This window comes from Mixophyes fleayi, chromosome 9 (assembly GCF_038048845.1).
Source record: "Mixophyes fleayi isolate aMixFle1 chromosome 9, aMixFle1.hap1, whole genome shotgun sequence".
Taxonomy (NCBI): domain Eukaryota; kingdom Metazoa; phylum Chordata; class Amphibia; order Anura; family Limnodynastidae; genus Mixophyes; species Mixophyes fleayi.
In genome coordinates, this window is record NC_134410.1 from 30,062,913 (window position 1) to 30,072,912 (window position 10,000).

Consider the following 10,000-nt stretch of genomic DNA (forward strand, 5'->3'; position numbering starts at 1 on the left):
GCTAAGCTCGGAATAATTGTCATGTGCAATTCTTAGAATCAATTAATTATAATAGTCACATTTATCCTTTGAGGAGTACAGTATTTTCCATCGAGCCCTAGAAAAAATGATCAAAAATGGGTCATGAATATAAGTCTCCAAATGGAGGCCATAAAATATTGTTTCATGCATCCAAGATGGAAAACAAAACATTCAAGTTCAGGAAAAAACAAGGACATCCGATCACCAATGTTCAGGAAGAATTGCCATTGAACTTAGAGCCCTAAACCACTCAGTAGATTTTATAGCTTGCTTAATAGAATGTAAAACTATTACCCAGTTAAGTGAAAGCTTGTAACAAATCTAGGTTTTGGCATTTCTTAAAGCTGAACAATATATTGTTCTCCCATAATCAATCAAAGAAATTAAATCTTGAATCTTTTTGCTTCATCTAAAAGCAACTCGTTACAAAATATTCCTTAAGAAAAGACTGCTAAGTTGTTAGCACTTCACTTGGATAGTGCTTCTGGTACACTTTCCAAAGGTATGTGTGATAGATTGTGGAAGAATCTATTTCCTTCATCTAAATGCAACTCTGCTAGAAAACGTTCCTCAAAAAAAGACTGCTAAATTGTAAGCTTTTTACTTGAAGTGTGCTTTTGGCACTCTTTCCAAATATCTCTAAAACACCTGGGGAAGACCGCGTGGCCTAATGGATAAGGCGTCTGACTTCGGATCAGAAGATTGAGGGTTCAAGTCCCTTCGTGGTCGGGAACATTTCTTTCCTCATGAACTTAAACTTACCAAACTCTGTTTTAATTGACTCCATGAGAGTGTTGCAAAACATTTACATTTCAAAACTTGATTTCGACCAAAATTTCAATGAACATACTCAAGTCTTTGAAAAGTCTACATGCATATTGGCACAATATGTTGAGTTATCTAATGCTTTCTGTTTTTCCCTTTATACATTATTTTGCACAAACATAATCCTATGAAAAACTGGTCAAGATGTATAATTTCTGAAAACAAGTCATAGGATTTTAGTTCATTCGTGGTCAGCAAAAGTCATCCTCCTTTGATTAAAAAAATATTCTCTCATAACTTATTGAATAGCTGACGTTAGTGTGTGCTGCATATGGCTTAAAATCAACATAACTCAAGGTTTTTACATTATGGCAGAGCTAAGCTCGGAATAATTGTCATGTGCAATTCTTAGAATCAATTAATTATAATAGTCACATTTATCCTTTGAGGAGTACAGTATTTTCCATCGAGCCCTAGAAAAAATGATCAAAAATGGGTCATGAATATAAGTCTCCAAATGGAGGCCATAAAATATTGTTTCATGCATCCAAGATGGAAAACAAAACATTCAAGTTCAGGAAAAAACAAGGACATCCGATCACCAATGTTCAGGAAGAATTGCAATTAAACTTAGAGCCCTAAACCACTCAGTAGATTTTATAGCTTGCTTAACAGAATGTAAAACTATTACCCAGTTAAGTGAAAGCTTGTAACAAATCTAGGTTTTGGCATTTCTTAAAGCTGAACAATATATTGTTCTCCCATAATCAATCAAAGAAATTAAATCTTGAATCTTTTTGCTTCATCTAAAAGCAACTCGTTACAAAATATTCCTTAAGAAAAGACTGCTAAGTTGTTAGCACTTCACTTGGATAGTGCTTCTGGTACACTTTCCAAAGGTATGTGTGATAGATTGTGGAAGAATCTATTTCCTTCATCTAAATGCAACTCTGCTAGAAAACGTTCCTCAAAAAAAGACTGCTAAATTGTAAGCTTTTTACTTGAAGTGTGCTTTTGGCACTCTTTCCAAATATCTCTAAAACACCTGGGGAAGACCGCGTGGCCTAATGGATAAGGCGTCTGACTTCGGATCAGAAGATTGAGGGTTCAAGTCCCTTTGTGGTCGGGAACATTTCTTTCCTCATGAACTTAAACTTACCAAACTCTGTTTTAATTGACTCCATGAGAGTGTTGCAAAACATTTACATTTCAAAACTTGATTTCGACCAAAATTTCAATGAACATACTCAAGTCTTTGAAAAGTCTACATGCATATTGGCACAATATGTTGAGTTATCTAATGCTTTCTGTTTTTCCCTTTATACATTATTTTGCACAAACATAATCCTATGAAAAACTGGTCAAGATGTATAATTTCTGAAAACAAGTCATAGGATTTTAGTTCATTCGTGGTCAGCAAAAGTCATCCTCCTTTGATTAAAAAAATATTCTCTCATAACTTATTGAATAGCTGACGTTAGTGTGTGCTGCATATGGCTTAAAATCAACATAACTCAAGGTTTTTACATTATGGCAGAGCTAAGCTCGGAATAATTGTCATGTGCAATTCTTAGAATCAATTAATTATAATAGTCACATTTATCCTTTGAGGAGTACAGTATTTTCCATCGAGCCCTAGAAAAAATGATCAAAAATGGGTCATGAATATAAGTCTCCAAATGGAGGCCATAAAATATTGTTTCATGCATCCAAGATGGAAAACAAAACATTCAAGTTCAGGAAAAAACAAGGACATCCGATCACCAATGTTCAGGAAGAATTGCCATTGAACTTAGAGCAATAAAACCACTCAGTAGATTTTATAGCTTGCTTAATAGAATGTAAAACTATTACCCAGTTAAGTGAAAGCTTGTAACAAATCTAGGTTTTGGCATTTCTTAAAGCTGAACAATATATTGTTCTCCCATAATCAATCAAAGAAATTAAATCTTGAATCTTTTTGCTTCATCTAAAAGCAACTCGTTACAAAATATTCCTTAAGAAAAGACTGCTAAGTTGTTAGCACTTCACTTGGATAGTGCTTCTGGTACACTTTCCAAAGGTATGTGTGATAGATTGTGGAAGAATCTATTTCCTTCATCTAAATGCAACTCTGCTAGAAAACGTTCCTCAAAAAAAGACTGCTAAATTGTAAGCTTTTTACTTGAAGTGTGCTTTTGGCACTCTTTCCAAATATCTCTAAAACACCTGGGGAAGACCGCGTGGCCTAATGGATAAGGCGTCTGACTTCGGATCAGAAGATTGAGGGTTCAAGTCCCTTCGTGGTCGGGAACATTTCTTTCCTCATGAACTTAAACTTACCAAACTCTGTTTTAATTGACTCCATGAGAGTGTTGCAAAACATTTACATTTCAAAACTTGATTTCGACCAAAATTTCAATGAACATACTCAAGTCTTTGAAAAGTCTACATGCATATTGGCACAATATGTTGAGTTATCTAATGCTTTCTGTTTTTCCCTTTATACATTATTTTGCACAAACATAATCCTATGAAAAACTGGTCAAGATGTATAATTTCTGAAAACAAGTCATAGGATTTTAGTTCATTCGTGGTCAGCAAAAGTCATCCTCCTTTGATTAAAAAAATATTCTCTCATAACTTATTGAATAGCTGACGTTAGTGTGTGCTGCATATGGCTTAAAATCAACATAACTCAAGGTTTTTACATTATGGCAGAGCTAAGCTCGGAATAATTGTCATGTGCAATTCTTAGAATCAATTAATTATAATAGTCACATTTATCCTTTGAGGAGTACAGTATTTTCCATCGAGCCCTAGAAAAAATGATCAAAAATGGGTCATGAATATAAGTCTCCAAATGGAGGCCATAAAATATTGTTTCATGCATCCAAGATGGAAAACAAAACATTCAAGTTCAGGAAAAAACAAGGACATACGATCACCAATGTTCAGGAAGAATTGCCATTAAACTTAGAGCCCTAAACCACTCAGTAGATTTTATAGCTTGCTTAACAGAATGTAAAACTATTACCCAGTTAAGTGAAAGCTTGTAACAAATCTAGGTTTTGGCATTTCTTAAAGCTGAACAATATATTGTTCTCCCATAATCAATCAAAGAAATTAAATCTTGAATCTTTTTGCTTCATCTAAAAGCAACTCGTTACAAAATATTCCTTAAGAAAAGACTGCTAAGTTGTTAGCACTTCACTTGGATAGTGCTTCTGGTACACTTTCCAAAGGTATGTGTGATAGATTGTGGAAGAATCTATTTCCTTCATCTAAATGCAACTCTGCTAGAAAACGTTCCTCAAAAAAAGACTGCTAAATTGTAAGCTTTTTACTTGAAGTGTGCTTTTGGCACTCTTTCCAAATATCTCTAAAACACCTGGGGAAGACCGCGTGGCCTAATGGATAAGGCGTCTGACTTCGGATCAGAAGATTGAGGGTTCAAGTCCCTTCGTGGTCGGGAACATTTCTTTCCTCATGAACTTAAACTTACCAAACTCTGTTTTAATTGACTCCATGAGAGTGTTGCAAAACATTTACATTTCAAAACTTGATTTCGACCAAAATTTCAATGAACATACTCAAGTCTTTGAAAAGTCTACATGCATATTGGCACAATATGTTGAGTTATCTAATGCTTTCTGTTTTTCCCTTTATACATTATTTTGCACAAACATAATCCTATGAAAAACTGGTCAGGATGTATAATTTCTGAAAACAAGTCATAGGATTTTAGTTCATTCGTGGTCAGCAAAAGTCATCCTCCTTTGATTAAAAAAATATTCTCTCATAACTTATTGAATAGCTGACGTTAGTGTGTGCTGCATATGGCTTAAAATCAACATAACTCAAGGTTTTTACATTATGGCAGAGCTAAGCTCGGAATAATTGTCATGTGCAATTCTTAGAATCAATTAATTATAATAGTCACATTTATCCTTTGAGGAGTACAGTATTTTCCATCGAGCCCTAGAAAAAATGATCAAAAATGGGTCATGAATATAAGTCTCCAAATGGAGGCCATAAAATATTGTTTCATGCATCCAAGATGGAAAACAAAACATTCAAGTTCAGGAAAAAACAAGGACATCCGATCACCAATGTTCAGGAAGAATTGCCATTAAACTTAGAGCCCTAAACCACTCAGTAGATTTTATAGCTTGCTTAACAGAATGTAAAACTATTACCCAGTTAAGTGAAAGCTTGTAACAAATCTAGGTTTTGGCATTTCTTAAAGCTGAACAATATATTGTTCTCCCATAATCAATCAAAGAAATTAAATCTTGAATCTTTTTGCTTCATCTAAAAGCAACTCGTTACAAAATATTCCTTAAGAAAAGACTGCTAAGTTGTTAGCACTTCACTTGGATAGTGCTTCTGGTACACTTTCCAAAGGTATGTGTGATAGATTGTGGAAGAATCTATTTCCTTCATCTAAATGCAACTCTGCTAGAAAACGTTCCTCAAAAAAAGACTGCTAAATTGTAAGCTTTTTACTTGAAGTGTGCTTTTGGCACTCTTTCCAAATATCTCTAATACACCTGGGGAAGACCACGTGGCCTAATGGATAAGGCGTCTGACTTCGGATCAGAAGATTGAGTGTTCAAGTCCCTTCGTGGTCGGGAACATTTCTTTCCTCATGAACTTAAACTTACCAAACTCTGTTTTAAGAGTGTTGCAAAACATTTACATTTCAAAACTTGATTTCGACCAAAATTTCAATGAACATACTCAAGTCTTTGAAAAGTCTACATGCATATTGGCACAATATGTTGAGTTATCTAATGCTTTCTGTTTTTCCCTTTATACATTATTTTGCACAAACATAATCCTATGAAAAACTGGTCAAGATGTATAATTTCTGAAAACAAGTCATAGGATTTTAGTTCATTCGTGGTCAGCAAAAGTCATCCTCCTTTGATTAAAAAAATATTCTCTCATAACTTATTGAATAGCTGACGTTAGTGTGTGCTGCATATGGCTTAAAATCAACATAACTCAAGGTTTTTACATTATGGCAGAGCTAAGCTCGGAATAATTGTCATGTGCAATTCTTAGAATCAATTAATTATAATAGTCACATTTATCCTTTGAGGAGTACAGTATTTTCCATCGAGCCCTAGAAAAAATGATCAAAAATGGGTCATGAATATAAGTCTCCAAATGGAGGCCATAAAATATTGTTTCATGCATCCAAGATGGAAAACAAAACATTCAAGTTCAGGAAAAAACAAGGACATCCGATCACCAATGTTCAGGAAGAATTGCCATTAAACTTAGAGCCCTAAACCACTCAGTAGATTTTATAGCTTGCTTAACAGAATGTAAAACTATTACCCAGTTAAGTGAAAGCTTGTAACAAATCTAGGTTTTGGCATTTCTTAAAGCTGAACAATATATTGTTCTCCCATAATCAATCAAAGAAATTAAATCTTGAATCTTTTTGCTTCATCTAAAAGCAACTCGTTACAAAATATTCCTTAAGAAAAGACTGCTAAGTTGTTAGCACTTCACTTGGATAGTGCTTCTGGTACACTTTGAAAAGGTATGTGTGATAGATTGTGGAAGAATCTATTTCCTTCATCTAAATGCAACTCTGCTAGAAAACGTTCCTCAAAAAAAGACTGCTAAATTGTAAGCTTTTTACTTGAAGTGTGCTTTTGGCACTCTTTCCAAATATCTCTAAAACACCTAGGGAAGACCGCGTGGCCTAATGGATAAGGCATCTGACTTCGGATCAGAAGATTGAGGGTTCAAGTCCCTTCGTGGTCGGGAACATTTCTTTCCTCATGAACTTAAACTTACCAAACTCTGTTTTAATTGACTCCATGAGAGTGTTGCAAAACATTTACATTTCAAAACTTGATTTCAACCAAAATTTCAATGAACATACTCAAGTCTTTGAAAAGTCTACATGCATATTGGCACAATATGTTGAGTTATCTAATGCTTTCTGTTTTTCCCTTTATACATTATTTTGCACAAACATAATCCTATGAAAAACTGGTCAAGATGTATAATTTCTGAAAACAAGTCATAGGATTTTAGTTCATTCGTGGTCAGCAAAAGTCATCCTCCTTTGATTAAAAAAATATTCTCTCATAACTTATTGAATAGCTGACGTTAGTGTGTGCTGCATATGGCTTAAAATCAACATAACTCAAGGTTTTTACATTATGGCAGAGCTAAGCTCGGAATAATTGTCATGTGCAATTCTTAGAATCAATTAATTATAATAGTCACATTTATCCTTTGAGGAGTACAGTATTTTCCATCGAGCCCTAGAAAAAATGATCAAAAATGGGTCATGAATATAAGTCTCCAAATGGAGGCCATAAAATATTGTTTCATGCATCCAAGATGGAAAACAAAACATTCAAGTTCAGGAAAAAACAAGGACATCCGATCACCAATGTTCAGGAAGAATTGCCATTAAACTTAGAGCCCTAAACCACTCAGTAGATTTTATAGCTTGCTTAACAGAATGTAAAACTATTACCCAGTTAAGTGAAAGCTTGTAACAAATCTAGGTTTTGGCATTTCTTAAAGCTGAACAATATATTGTTCTCCCATAATCAATCAAAGAAATTAAATCTTGAATCTTTTTACTTCATCTAAAAGCAACTCGTTACAAAATATTCCTTAAGAAAAGACTGCTAAGTTGTTAGCACTTCACTTGGATAGTGCTTCTGGTACACTTTCCAAAGGTATGTGTGATAGATTGTGGAAGAATCTATTTCCTTCATCTAAATGCAACTCTGCTAGAAAACGTTCCTCAAAAAAAGACTGCTAAATTGTAAGCTTTTTACTTGAAGTGTGCTTTTGGCACTCTTTCCAAATATCTCTAAAACACCTAGGGAAGACCGCGTGGCCTAATGGATAAGGCATCTGACTTCAGACTTGAGGGTTCAAGTCCCTTCGTGGTCGGGAACATTTCTTTCCTCATGAACTTAAACTTACCAAACTCTGTTTTAATTGACTCCATGAGAGTGTTGCAAAACATTTACATTTCAAAACTTGATTTCGACCAAAATTTCAATGAACATACTCAAGTCTTTGAAAAGTCTACATGCATATTGGCACAATATGTTGAGTTATCTAATGCTTTCTGTTTTTCCCTTTATACATTATTTAGCACAAACATAATCCTATGAAAAACTGGTCAAGATGTATAATTTCTGAAAACAAGTCATAGGATTTTAGTTCATTCGTGGTCAGCAAAAGTCATCCTCCTTTGATTAAAAAAATATTCTCTCATAACTTATTGAATAGCTGACGTTAGTGTGTGCTGCATATGGCTTAAAATCAACATAACTCAAGGTTTTTACATTATGGCAGAGCTAAGCTCGGAATAATTGTCATGTGCAATTCTTAGAATCAATTAATTATAATAGTCACATTTATCCTTTGAGGAGTACAGTATTTTCCATCGAGCCCTAGAAAAAATGATCAAAAATGGGTCATGAATATAAGTCTCCAAATGGAGGCCATAAAATATTGTTTCATGCATCCAAGATGGAAAACAAAACATTCAAGTTCAGGAAAAAACAAGGACATCCGATCACCAATGTTCAGGAAGAATTGCCATTAAACTTAGAGCCCTAAACCACTCAGTAGATTTTATAGCTTGCTTAACAGAATGTAAAACTATTACCCAGTTAAGTGAAAGCTTGTAACAAATCTAGGTTTTGGCATTTCTTAAAGCTGAACAATATATTGTTCTCCCATAATCAATCAAAGAAATTAAATCTTGAATCTTTTTACTTCATCTAAAAGCAACTCGTTACAAAATATTCCTTAAGAAAAGACTGCTAAGTTGTTAGCACTTCACTTGGATAGTGCTTCTGGTACACTTTCCAAAGGTATGTGTGATAGATTGTGGAAGAATCTATTTCCTTCATCTAAATGCAACTCTGCTAGAAAACGTTCCTCAAAAAAAGACTGCTAAATTGTAAGCTTTTTACTTGAAGTGTGCTTTTGGCACTCTTTCCAAATATCTCTAAAACACCTAGGGAAGACCGCGTGGCCTAATGGATAAGGCATCTGACTTCAGACTTGAGGGTTCAAGTCCCTTCGTGGTCGGGAACATTTCTTTCCTCATGAACTTAAACTTACCAAACTCTGTTTTAATTGACTCCATGAGAGTGTTGCAAAACATTTACATTTCAAAACTTGATTTCGACCAAAATTTCAATGAACATACTCAAGTCTTTGAAAAGTCTACATGCATATTGGCACAATATGTTGAGTTATCTAATGCTTTCTGTTTTTCCCTTTATACATTATTTTGCACAAACATAATCCTATGAAAAACTGGTCAAGATGTATAATTTCTGAAAACAAGTCATAGGATTTTAGTTCATTCGTGGTCAGCAAAAGTCATCCTCCTTTGATTAAAAAAATATTCTATCATAACTTATTGAATAGCTGACGTTAGTGTGTGCTGCATATGGCTTAAAATCAACATAACTCAAGGTTTTTACATTATGGCAGAGCTAAGCTCGGAATAATTGTCATGTGCAATTCTTAGAATCAATTAATTATAATAGTCACATTTATCCTTTGAGGAGTACAGTATTTTCCATCGAGCCCTAGAAAAAATGATCAAAAATGGGTCATGAATATAAGTCTCCAAATGGAGGCCATAAAATATTGTTTCATGCATCCAAGATGGAAAACAAAACATTCAAGTTCAGGAAAAAACAAGGACATCCGATCACCAATGTTCAGGAAGAATTGCCATTAAACTTAGAGCCCTAAACCACTCAGTAGATTTTATAGCTTGCTTAACAGAATGTAAAACTATTACCCAGTTAAGTGAAAGCTTGTAACAAATCTAGGTTTTGGCATTTCTTAAAGCTGAACAATATATTGTTCTCCCATAATCAATCAAAGAAATTAAATCTTGAATCTTTTTACTTCATCTAAAAGCAACTCGTTACAAAATATTCCTTAAGAAAAGACTGCTAAGTTGTTAGCACTTCACTTGGATAGTGCTTCTGGTACACTTTCCAAAGGTATGTGTGATAGATTGTGGAAGAATCTATTTCCTTCATCTAAATGCAACTCTGCTAGAAAACGTTCCTCAAAAAAAGACTGCTAAATTGTAAGCTTTTTACTTGAAGTGTGCTTTTGGCACTCTTTCCAAATATCTCTAAAACACCTCGGGAAGACCGCGTGGCCTAATGGATAAGGCATCTGACTTCAGACTTGAGGGTTCAAG

The 10,000-nt window shown here is 34.3% G+C and overlaps 6 non-coding genes across 6 annotated transcripts; all 6 read left to right on the forward strand.

Annotated features, from left to right (window-relative positions):
• Positions 1-677: 677 nt before the first annotated feature.
• TRNAR-UCG (transfer RNA arginine (anticodon UCG)) lies at positions 678-750 on the forward strand. The gene has a single exon. It is a non-coding gene; the product is annotated as a tRNA-Arg (tRNA).
• Positions 751-1,839: 1,089 nt separating this feature from the next.
• On the forward strand, positions 1,840-1,912 carry TRNAR-UCG (transfer RNA arginine (anticodon UCG)). The gene has a single exon. It is a non-coding gene; the product is annotated as a tRNA-Arg (tRNA).
• A 1,090-nt stretch (positions 1,913-3,002) lies between these two features.
• Positions 3,003-3,075, forward strand: TRNAR-UCG (transfer RNA arginine (anticodon UCG)). The gene has a single exon. It is a non-coding gene; the product is annotated as a tRNA-Arg (tRNA).
• A 1,089-nt stretch (positions 3,076-4,164) lies between these two features.
• On the forward strand, positions 4,165-4,237 carry TRNAR-UCG (transfer RNA arginine (anticodon UCG)). Its single transcript has one exon. It is a non-coding gene; the product is annotated as a tRNA-Arg (tRNA).
• Positions 4,238-5,326: 1,089 nt separating this feature from the next.
• On the forward strand, positions 5,327-5,399 carry TRNAR-UCG (transfer RNA arginine (anticodon UCG)). The gene has a single exon. It is a non-coding gene; the product is annotated as a tRNA-Arg (tRNA).
• A 1,077-nt stretch (positions 5,400-6,476) lies between these two features.
• On the forward strand, positions 6,477-6,549 carry TRNAR-UCG (transfer RNA arginine (anticodon UCG)). Its single transcript has one exon. It is a non-coding gene; the product is annotated as a tRNA-Arg (tRNA).
• The last annotated feature ends 3,451 nt before the right edge of the window (positions 6,550-10,000 follow it).